Source organism: Phocoena sinus, chromosome 1, assembly GCF_008692025.1.
Source record: "Phocoena sinus isolate mPhoSin1 chromosome 1, mPhoSin1.pri, whole genome shotgun sequence".
Taxonomy (NCBI): Eukaryota; Metazoa; Chordata; class Mammalia; order Artiodactyla; family Phocoenidae; genus Phocoena; species Phocoena sinus.
In genome coordinates this window covers 109,570,404-109,582,705 of record NC_045763.1, presented here as the reverse complement: position 1 = coordinate 109,582,705, position 12,302 = coordinate 109,570,404, and the positions used below count along the sequence as shown (strand labels likewise).

The 12,302-nt window shown below is 38.1% G+C and overlaps 1 protein-coding gene across 2 annotated transcripts in view; it reads left to right on the top strand.

Moving 5' to 3' along the window:
* Window positions 1-12,302, top strand: part of OTUD7B (OTU deubiquitinase 7B) — a 56,430-nt gene that overhangs the window by 3,876 nt on the left and 40,252 nt on the right. Inside the window, exon 2 of one of the 2 annotated variants that reach the window (XM_032625269.1) lies at window positions 11,836-12,049. The exons of the other annotated variant lie outside the window; for it this stretch is intronic. The gene's annotated coding sequence lies outside the window, so the exon portion shown is untranslated. The remainder of the gene's footprint in view (window positions 1-11,835; window positions 12,050-12,302) is intronic. 2 annotated transcript variants of the gene reach the window in all.

The window sequence follows — 12,302 nt, the reverse complement described above, 5'->3', positions numbered from 1 at the left end:
TATTGAGCCCTCTGATCCAAGAACTCAGGGACAAGGAGTCAGGCACCGGTAAATTGTGACTCCTACTTCTCTTCTGGACCATCCTGGCCTAAAGAGATCAGCCAGGAGACATAAGATTCCTTGTAGAAATTTTTGTATTTACACACCTTACTCACTATGTTGAGCTCTGCTTGTGACTGTCTGATGTTGTACCAACCTGTGGGGAAGTCTCAAGGCTTTGTCTGGATTCTCTTCAAGAGCTTATGGTAAGGGCAGTGTCATGTTTCCAGTGCATTGAACTTTCAGTTATCTCTGCTATTGTAGGGAGCACTAGTTTAGGTAATTCAGAACTTCAGAAAGAAATTTCTTGGTTTGAAAATGCATTATTTTAAAAACCAGACTTATTTTAGTGTTTTGGGGATCATACTGATGAAATGAATTGGCATTTCTAAGCCTGAATTACCTGATAGTGAGGAAAGTATACTGATGGTGAAGAAACGTCAGTCTTGAATTAAAGATTTTGCCTCAGAAATCCATAAAATGAAAAGTCCATATGAGGGTAATTAAGACTGGGCTATACTGAGTATGTTAATGAAGACCAATTTCTTTTCAAAATCTGTGCGTGTCCAATGTGGCCTCAGGCTGTCTGCCTTATTCCTAAGAGCTATTGGTAGAAGATGCCTATGTTGCAGCCTGAGTAAGTCTTTACTCACAATATCTGGAAGAGTCCTACTGCGTGATACTGCATTGTTGAAGATTAAGCTGGCTTTTTTTTGAAGGACTTGGGCTTTGTGGAGGCTCTTCAGATATTAGCTCCTTTGAAAATCTATTAGATTTTTCCTCCTGAAGTAAACTTGTTTGAAAATGTGGCCAATTTAAGAAAAAAAAAAAAAGAAAAAGGAATGAGGAGAAGTCCACACTTAAGAGGTAAACAAAAAAAATCACACAGCTGTTCTTCCATCCTTGTTCTTTCAGTTGACTTGCTTTCCTTCATCCTTGCCTACCCCCAGCCTTCTCATAATCATTACCAAACTATGTGCTTGTGATGTCATGGGCACAGGATTATTATTTACCACTTAAGTCAGGAGACTGAAGTATTTCTGAGCTAAAATTCAGAGGTGGAAAAATCAGTCATCTTAATTTATATAGTTTAGTTCAGGATTATTTTTAACTGTGTTTTTTAGGATTATCTCTTATACCTTATACTATAAGAAATAGTTTTTGATAGGAGAGACTACTCAGCTGTTATTTTTAGTGACCTGCTGTGAATTTAGTTCTAAGTGGTATGGAAGATTAGGAAAAATGACAGTTTTGTGCCCTTGAAGAATTTACAGCCTAGTTGGGAGTAAGGGGAATAGGAAGGAATGAATACCTATTGAGACTCTTTATGCCAGAGAAAAATTTAAAGTGTGAAAGTGTATTATCATTTGCATAATACAGACCTCATACCATAGGTATTTTGGGAGAAGAGTACTCAGGTAGTTATGAGTGATGTCACAGAGGAATTGTGACTTACTCCAGATCTTAAAAAAAATTGTATTAGGTACAAGAAATGAAAATGAAGCAAATAACAAAAAAATCATTTAAATATGGAGCTGAGAGGGATCAAGCAGAAGCCTGGGCACAGGAATATACTTGGAATGTTCTTGGGGCAGTGATGAGACTGACCTGAGTCGCAGTGAATAGTAGTAAAACACAGGTGGTTAGGACGGTCTGGAGCTATGTTTATAGAGGGTCTTAAAAGTCAGGCTTATAAGTTTAGATCTTAAACAATGGAAAATAGCTAACCACTGAGAATTTTTTAATTAGGATTGTAATATGATGATATTGGGAAATAGATGGGCTTGGAGGGAAGGGAGATTAGCAGCTGGGATGTGTGAGGTGATGAGGCCTGAGCTAGAGTTGTGGAGGGTGGCTTAAGGAGGGGAAAGAGTGACAGAGATTGTGAAGGAAAAAATTGAAATCAGTGCGGGCTGGATGTGGAAGATGATGGAGAGTGTTCAATCAAACATAACGATAGCATTTTAAGCCTGGGTTTCTGAGATACTGACTGGGGTAAAGAAGTTAGGGAGGTTTCCTCATTTCTTAGGGAAATATGATGAGTTCAGTTTGAGATGTTTTGGATTTAAAGTGGCAATGAAACATCCAAATGAAAGGTGTTCCAGTTGTTAGAGAAGAGCCTACAGCTGGTGGAGAGGTGAGGGTTAATAATGCTTGAAAGTGTGGTTTTGCAGTTCATCAGCATAGATGTGGTAGCTGTAGCCAAGAAGATGAATAAACTCTGAAGACGAGAGTTTAGGGAAAGAGCAGATGGCCAAAGATAGTGGTACTGATAAATACTACTATTCTCCACTCTTCAGGCCATCTTACTTGAGTTTTTCTGTCTCCTTTCATGTTTTCCGTTCCTCTGCTCCCCACTCCATCAAATATCCATTGAATGTCTCTTGTAAGCACTGTCTTAGGCACTAAGGAAGCAGATGAGTCAGACAAGATCTCAGCGTCCAAGGGGGTTATGGGTCTAGTGGGAGGAGAGAGATGTGTCAGTATATAGATGGAATGAAGTGTGATAGGTATTGTGTTAGAGGTATGTAGGGGGCAGAGTGGGGGCCTAAAGGTCAATTCTGCCTTGGACATTCAGAGGTTGGAAAGTGCCTCCCAGAGGAGATGATATTTGAGCTGAGTCTTGAAAGATGAGTTAAGGATATACCCTACAGATGATAGAGAGAAGTACACTCCAGGCTGAGAAAACAGCATGAACAAAGCTTAAAGGAACGAAACAGTCAGGCTTCTTCAGGTAACTTTTAAGTAATTATTATGGCTGGAGGACAGGGTTGGAGGGCAGGGAAGAGGCTGGAGAAGTAGGTAAGGCCGATCATGGACAGCTTTATCTTGTGCTACACTAAATGATAAGCCATTTAAGGGTTTTTTAAGCATTGGGTGATAAAGTAAGTTTCATGTTCTAGAAAGATTATTTTGTTAGTGGTATATAGAGGGTGGATTGGAGAGGAACAAAGCAAAAGACTTTTAAAATAACTTTATTATGTTTAACAGTAATACGTTTGTTGTTGAGTGATCATGTTTGTGGAATCATGGAATCAGAGAACTAGAGGGACCGTTAGGCTTCTTAGTGTCCCTCATTGATTTTCCAACGGAATACCTGAGATTTACTTAGGATCACAGAAGTAGTGAAGTGATAGCTTGGTCTGGAATTCAGTCTTCAGTGGCTGTAATGAGGTAGGTGATTAATAAATGTTAGCTCACCTCTCTCATTCCCTCACAAGTCCCGTTGTAGTGTTTGTTCCATTCTGCCACACTGCATTGAGCTAGAAGACAGAAGGACTTCTGTCGTTTCACTCCATTGTCCTTTTTACTAGTCCAAAGTGAACAGTGGTATTTTCCCAGGTCTGACTGAGGAAGATCTGTTCTGAGAGTACCATGGAGAACAGGGACTTTGACCTGGGGCAGTTGGATGCCCTGGAGTGGTGTGAATAGGATGTTAGGATTCTTCAGCGATAGTGAATCAAATGTAGAAGAATGTCAAGGTATTTGTGTTATTGTGTGTGTAGATGTATTTATCTCTCCTGCTAAGTTGCCTTCAAGTTTTCTTTTAAACTTAATTTTAAATTGTACCAATGAAACTTTGGTAAAAGAAATAAGCTATGATAAATTGGGCACCGACAAAAAGTATATCTAAAAAACAAGATTTGTCATTATACTTGGACTCTAAATCTTTCTTCCCCATGTTTTTAATTTCATTGGATTTTTGTGAAGGTAAATTATTTGGGTTTAAAGTGCGAAGTAAGAGTTTGGATTTTGCGTTTTAGTCTTTTTTGCTGGAGAAAAACAGAACAGGATAGAGGACATCTTAGAGGTCCTTAGATTCCCCTGGGGAAAGTTGGGACATGAGGGGATGTAGAAGGATGGATGCCTTCCACTGGTAAGTCTTTATCGAAACTTAACTGAATTATGATTTCTCTACTCCTTTCTCTGGGCTCTGTCAACATCTCCAGAGAAGGGCCTTGCATTGGATACTGTCCACTTTAGCAGAGCTGCCAATTCTTAATTCTTTCTCAAGTGGGCAAGGGTACATTTTGTTTTTGTTTATGAGTGTTTGGGGGAGGGGTGGGGAGAGAGGCGGCATGGAATAGCTACTCACAGTGAGTCTTTATCTGAATTCCTGTGTAACTGGAAGTTTCCTTGGCTTTGTTTTGCGGTAGATGACTTGGTTACAGGGCATTTAAGCTACGTGGGAAGGTGGTTCTCTCTCCCTTCAGTTATCTGACCTAGGATGGCAATAAAAACTTCCTTTCTGTCCATATATGTCAGCCTCCACCTCACTCTGTTCTAAGTGCCTTTTGTGCACACTAGGTGGGGGATCTGAAGGACACTCTTCAGTCTAAAACTGAGCTTATCAACTGTTCCCTTAAAGTTTAGGGGAACCAACCTGCTCCTGATTATTTTTGTGTTAATGACTCCCCTATTCTTCCAGTTACCCGGCCCTTTCTTAATTTAAAAATTTTGAATACTAAGATATTTTAAATATTTAGAAAAGTTCAGGGGAAAAAACCCTAACACAATTTTGAGCCCACAACCCAAATTTAATGGATATTAACATTTTGTCATATTTGTTTTAGATCTCTCACTCTCTTTAAGATATAAACTGTTAGGTATTAGATATAGCCAAAGTCCTACTCTGCATCCTTATCCCCTTCTTCTTTCTTGGGAAATGAATCCTGTTCTGAATTGTTATGTATCATTCCATTTCATGTTTTATACTTTTTAAGAAAATGTGTAATATAGACACAAACAACATATAGTTTTATTTTGAAATCATAAATAGAGTCATACTGCACATATATTTTGGCAACCTTTTCTCTCAACATTGTTTTTCACATTTGTGTACATGTAGATCTAGTTCATTTAATCACCTTAATCTTGAAGCCTTTTTCCTCTGCTGTCCTCCCCACTTGCCTCATGAAATAATCCTACCCATCAGAGTCCCAGTTTAAACCCTGTCTTCCATGAAAACTTTCCTGTTTTTTTTTTCTCCTGCAGGCTATGATCTTTCCTACTTCTGAATCCGCCTATCATTTTATTGGTACTGATCTGGTGGTGGTTGTATATTCTTGTATTTTAGTTTATTTGTGCCCTTAGCATGGCTCTTCTACTATACTGTGAGCTCCTTGAAAGCAGATAAGTAGTTTCTTTTATCTATGTATCCCTCAGGGGCTTGCCACAGTAACATAAACATAGTAGGCATTTAGTCGCTATTAGTGACTAAATGGTTAATTAATGAATAAAAAATTAAAGACAGTCCTTTGAGTTGGTGAACTGTTTAATTATGAGTGATATAGTGGCCCTAATGAAAAATAAAGCTTATAAAGAAACATTCAGCACTGAAAATTATATAGAAATGCACATAAAAGTTGAGAGCAGTCAAGACTAACTTCCTGTAGGAGATGAGAGCAAACATTCCCTGAGAAATGAAATAGGAATTGATTGGTGATATCATCCCAATGAGGAAACTCCTGGGAATTGATCCTGATGGTATTTGAGGCAATGTGCTCCTGTGGCCAGACACATTTCACTAGCTATCAAATTCTGCTATTGTCATCAAGGTCTTGACACCTTCACTGGAGATTTATATTGGCATTGGGAAAAAGCAGGCTATCTGTTCACTTAATAAATACTGCTGAGAAACAGGAATTCTTAGGCCTCTAAAAAAGAAAGCCTAAATAATGTACACATTTGTACATATATATGTACTTATACTTTTAACAGCACCTTTTTTATTGATGAGACCAGATTGTATCTCAGCAAAATATTTTTAAGCTTTTAATTCTGGAATGTGTAGTACCAGTATAACATTGTTTAGGCCTCACGGAAGCCCTTCCCTCCCCGCCACCAGGAAGAAATTAAATGTTAAGTTAAACTATAATGAAATTGCAATTTTAGAGGTAAAGTAAGTAAAATATCACCAATGGTTATTGCTTAAACTTATGTTTATATGTTAAATGGTTATTATGTTTAACGGTTATTATGTTAAATGGTTATTGTTTAAGCTTATATTTAATGGTTATTGCTTAAACTTAAACTGTGGTTAAACTTAACATGTCACGTCTTGATTTCCTATGGGGGTTCTGAAGAACATTATTATGGACCTTTCTGAGGGCTAATTCCAAATCTATTTATAATTCTAAAATGCACTTCTGAACTTTAATTTACAGCTGATTATCTTTTGTAGTTATCTTTAGCTCAAATTTTTGATAAAATGTTCTTATTTCTCAGCACACATTTAGTATATTTGGGAAGATTGTAGGGGAATGTGTGAAGGTTATAGGCCAGAGTACCTGGAAGATAAGGCTGAGATGAAAACTTACGCTGTCAGTAGCTACATATAATTGATTGAATTGGCTTTAATGAGCTTGCAGTTCCTTTGAGTAGATGACTACCCCACTATCCTTTCCTGCCACCCCCATGTCTCTTCTCTAGTCTTGATAAGGGAGATCTGGTGGTGCGAAGAGAAAATTGCTTGTTACCCTTGATTTTATTGATATTTGGAGACTTAACAGGGAAGAGGGTAAGAGCCCTGGCTCCTGGCACCAGATTCTTACCCATAGTTCCCCAAACAGTTCTTAGGGTAAGAGCGAGGAGGAATGCGGAAATCAGGAGAAAGAGCAAAGAAACAGAGTAGAGAGCGAGAGTTAGCAGAGGAGCAGAAATGGGAAAAAGGGATATGTATAAAAATTTAAAGAGGTTCTGTTTCCTCTCATCGTTCAAAACCGCTTAGAATTCTTTATAAACCTTGTACCTAAACTATATCAAAGTTGTATCCAGGCCACATACCTACTTGGAAAACATCATATATAGACGTCAGCTTTGAAAGTATCAGCTTTGTGTTCTAAAATAATTCTTTGAAAAGTTAGGTCATTTTAAATGAGTTGGTCTGCTAGTGCCTTTTGAATCATTAATAACTGACTTCAAAGGAAAAGAAAAGAATTCCTCTGAGGCTTTAGAATGAGTATGTCTTGATATTTACATGAAGATAGTCCCAAGTGAGGAATGGAGGCAAGACAATGGGAAAATATAATGCTACTAACAAAAATATTTTGGATCGCATGCTCTCATTTAAAAACTTTAAGGCTCTAATGAGTTCCTTTGTGAGTGTTTGCTTTCATCTTCTTTGAACTAGGAGCTCACCTGGCTGAGTGTTTGGACTCTTCATTTTCTGAAATTTTCCATTAGTACTAAGGACAAGATTATCTGATATGAAGAATACTTGGTCCCTGTTTACTGTCTAGGGATAGAGACTTCACACACTCCTCAGAATTCTGCAAATAGAATTTGAGAGTTAGACTTAAGATTGGCTGCATCCTAGTTTCTTTGGATGCCTAAAATAAATTCCTAGCTATTTGACACAAGGTGACCTCTCATTTTAATATTAAGTTCCTTCTCTCTCACATCATCTTTGTAATTTTTGGTAATATACTAGTTCATTATGGAAATTAAGATTGAAAAATATCATCTACGCAGATTTCCCTTGATGTTTGCTGTCTGGCTGAGACTATAAATTCCTTTCTACTGAACACCTGCTGTGTACTGGAATTTGGACAAGATGCTCTGAGGAGATGCCAAGGAAGTGTTACCCAATAAATAAACTAAACAAGTAGTAGGAGACTTGGCCCCTTGGGAATATATATTCTGGGTTAAAATAGGACATAGTGTTATATATTTACACACACATATTTAGAAAAAAAGAAATACAGGCTATGTAGTATTATGTATAATCTCACATAGCATTTTAGAATGGAAAGGAAATTTACATATTGTCATCATTGTCTGGGTGAGGAAAATGAGGCCCAGAATATTTAAATGACTTGTTCAAGGTAGTTACCCTTAACAACAAACATTTTGTTAGATATCTGCCCTCTGAAAAGTTAGGCCTCAGGTATAGAAAGAGTTAAAGTTATCAAGAACTTAGTAAGTTATGAAGACTGAATGTTTGCATAAAAAGATAAGTAGTAATACAAAGTCATGGGCTTTACGTGTCCAGTGAGGGGTACAGTTATATAGAGTTATACAGAAGTTTAGAGGGAGTGGGTAGGGAAAGTTTTTACCCTTAGGATAATCTAGGCCTTAGAGAAGTGAGAAGACTGGGTAATTATAGAGGGGAAACATTCAAAGTATGAGAACTTTGAGCTGAGCCCATCTTGCTTGGGAGGCAGAACAAGTAGACATAGTGTTTCACCTAGGAGAGCAATGAGATTAATAAAGTTGGAGAGTTAGGTAAATTGGAGAGGGCCTTAAATCTGAGGCCAAGGAGTTTGATTTATCCTTACAGTGAAAAATTCCTGAGCAGGGAATTGTATATATAAATTAGTATTTTAGGAAAATTGATTCAGCCGTGTGGTGTGAAATGGAGGAAGAGAGAGCAGTTAGAGGACTGTTACAAAAGAGTCTCTACAGGGGTGATGGGAATGGAGAAAGGGGAGAGATATAAGTGATTTGAAGAAAACTAAATAGAATTTGGTAACTGCTTTTATGGGAAAGGGATAGATAAGAACAATGCTCATGTTTTTATTCTGGGTTATAGCAGCAGGGGAGCTGGATTTGGTTGGTTTCTGATCTACTCTCCAAAGGGATACCCTGGTGGAAGCAAGCACTGAGTCTGGCCCAACACTCAGATAATACTGAATACAAAGAGTTTAAGTGGCTGGTGTGCATGCCTTGTAAGTAGTGGAACTTGGTGTAGAGCCCATTCTTTTGACTGTTGTTCAGTGCTCTTTCTATTATATCATACGGCTTACGAGGAGGTGGGTCAGGTGGTTAAAAACACAGAGCAAATGCCTGGAAGTGAAATGGGAAGTTGAAGACCACATTATGATGAGGTTTAACCACAAGCTGTTTCAGTTCTGCATAGATTTTCCTTATATTTAGGCGCTAAATGTGTATACTTCTGTCAGGCTCGTAATGTAACAGTGATCTAGGTTTCTTAGAGCCATCTTCTTCTGAGTTTCACTTCTTCACAGTCAAGGAAAAAGATTCTTTCAGATTTTGAATTTAATTGCATATATTCTCTGACCCCCAATTTTCAAGATAAAATAGTCCTTCTCCCTGCATGTAGTTAGGTTGCTTTGGTTACAAACTATAGGTGAAGTAGTCTCAAAGGCCACATTAGTCTTTTTGGAGGAGGAGAGTTTTGGACCCAAATCTTTCAAGCTTATTTACCCTGTCAGCAGTTATGAACAGTTTCCTTACACAGATCTTATTACCTAAAAAGGGCAGTAAATACTGTGAATCAATAGGGTATTTTTGCTAATGGTGTGTTTTTAGAGAATTGAATGGCCTTCTGAAGAATCCTTTATGTTTTGTTTTTAAATATGTAGTCAGGTATATTTGAGATGTGACTCCTTTTTTTTTGCGGTACGCGGGCCTCTCACTGTTGTGGCCTGTCCCGTTGCGGAGCACAGGCTCTGGACGGACAGGCTCAGTGGCCATGGCTCACGGGCCCAGCCGCTCCGCGGCATGTGGGATCTTCCCGGACCGGGGCATGAACCTGTGTCCCCTGCATCGGCAGGCGGACTCTCAATCACTGCACCACCAGGGAAGCCCGTGACTCCTTCTTACTCCCGTTTTTTTCTCTTTCCTTTCCTTTCCTTTTCCTTTCTACCAGGCTTTTATCTATCTGGTAACAGATACCTGCAGATGCAAAATAGCATTTTCTGGATCAGCTAACACTATGTATCTACTATAAGGGTCTGGCACTGTTATGTAATTTCTTCAGCCAAGATTAAATATTCCTGAATTTTATGTTAGCTCCCTTGTAGTCAACATATTCCAATGTTTGGCTTCTACAATTCTTATCCCATTTTAATCCTTGCCATGACTCTTCTTTTATAACTTGTGACCTGCCTGGGGAATAAAGGGAAGAAAACTTTGCTCTTTAATAGTGAAGACCCTACCCTGAGCTATACCAAGTGTTTTATATAATCACCTCATTTAATACTGATAACAATTCCGTAAGTTAGGTAGATATTCTTATACCTGCTTGCAGGTAATTCATCCAAAGTATTTATTACTATGTTAATAAAATATTAATTCACCAGAATATTTAGGCGCTGTTTAAGGTGCTGAGGGATATCACAGTGAATATCAGATGAGGTCCCTGCTAAGGCACAGAGAAGTTAAATAACTTGCCCAAAGTCACATAGCAAGAAAGTGGCAGAGGTAGGATTTAGGTATAGAACCGATGGATTCCAAAGGGAATGTCTGCAACAATTATTATCAATACAGTATGCTGCTGTTTACATGTACTACATGTTCTCTGTAATTGCACAAATCAAGCTATAAAAATAGGTGGGTTCCCCCAGTATTTCTTTTTAAAAAGGCTCTTGATGAATCTGAGAAAGAAATCTGCCTTGGTGCTGGCAAGCACACCTGCACAGTAATGCTTTTCCTCTCTTCCCCTTCCCTCTACCCACTCTCTCTGAACCCACTCATACCTGGGCATGAACTGGACAGTGAGACCTGCTTTGGCATTTGGATGTGTTTGTGCTTTGAGCACTGGGAGAGTTTTATTTGTTTCCTTGACTTCCTTGCCTGCTTACAAGTTCTTTCTTGTAGCACAATGATGAGTAATGTGTTGTTAACCTTGTGATGTGGTCATGCCAGTTGGAATGTTTTTTTCTTTTTCCCTTGGTTCTTTCTGATGAGTATGTGACTCTTGGGTCACACTTGCTTTCCACAGTTCATTCAAATAGAGAAGACTTTCTGTATTCAGAGGACTAGAAAATAGACTCGAGGTTGAGAAGACTGTTAATATTCAATGTCTTCTGCCCAGCTGAAATCCAGTTTTGTTAGCATTTTGGATTTATTCTTTAGCAAGTGTGATCCAAGAGAATACTTGTTAGATTATGGCCATTATCACCATGTGCCATATCTGGAATGAGTGGTATTCTGGAGTTAGGAGCTTAAAAACAGGCACAGGGAGTTTTTTCATGAGCATTACCTAGCAGAAAGCATTAAAAGATGCTTACTGAGCTAAATTCCAGTAGGAGTTGAATTCTAGGGATTAATAAGGTGGGATCAAGTTTGTAAGTGTCAAAACTATTTAGTATTGGGGATCCAGTCAATTTAGTATTTGGATTCCAGGAATATCTGGGCATGGCTCATGAGGTTAATGAGATGATTTATGTGGGTGTGTCTAGCCTAGTGCTTGATACTTGACTTGGTGCACAGTAAACGTTAGTTAAATCTTAAAAAGATACCTGAATGCTGAGTATTATCACTGTCTTCCTAGGGCAGCTTCCTCATCATTAACTGTTCCTTCTTTAGAAGAGTATTTGTTGAGCCTTTACCTGTGGGTAAAGCATTTGGGAAAGGGGTTGGGGTAACAAAGATTTATAATATCAGATTCTTGCTGAGACTTAACATTTATAAATTGAATCAGTTAGGCCTAGCATATAAGTGGGTATTTGTGATTTTGCTTTGCTAGAGTCAACCCTTTGCTTTTTTGATAGAAATAACTTCTTGACCCGTTGGTAGAATTAAAAATGCTTGCTTTTCAATTCAGTTAAACTGGGTTTGATTTTTGAGATAGTTGCCTATGATATTTCCTTTTATCCCCTCCATTTTTTTTAGTAAATAAGATAATATATTTGAAAGTGTTTTGTGAACCACAAAGCTAGTGATTGCTATCACCACCACCATCATTACTAATAATAACATTAAAAATATTAATGGAATGGGATTCATTTTTACAGGGGTTGGTTTCCTGGATTAATTTCAAGGAGAAGAACTCAGAGGACAATGGGATATTTGCCAGATGACTTGTGTACTAATTGATACCTTTTGTAGTTTTTCTGGAAGGGAGAAGGAAAAGCAGATACCTGACACCCTGAAAACTTGGCCTGGTGCTATGTCTTCATGAAGGGTTACCTATACTATACCTGGTGCTCTGTGGTGGCAAGAAAATTTAACAGGATTCATCATCTGTTTGACCTTAGAGGCTTATAGTACATTTTACTGGAAGCATCTGTCTACATAGGAAACAACTCATCCTAGTTTATTGGTAAGATCAACCACACTCCTATATTATGGATCTTATAATAAATAACAAAGTTATGTTGGTCCAGGATAGTATCTGCCTGGCCTCCCAGTGTAGGAAGATTGAGGAAACAGTGCCTTTGACCAAAATATTTGGTTAGGTGTTACCATTAAAAGCCTTTACAGTCAACTTCTGATGATTGGTGTTCTTAGAGAAGAACATGTGATTTTTATAATCCAAAAGAGCAACTTGTTCAGTAAATTTTGAAAAAACCTCT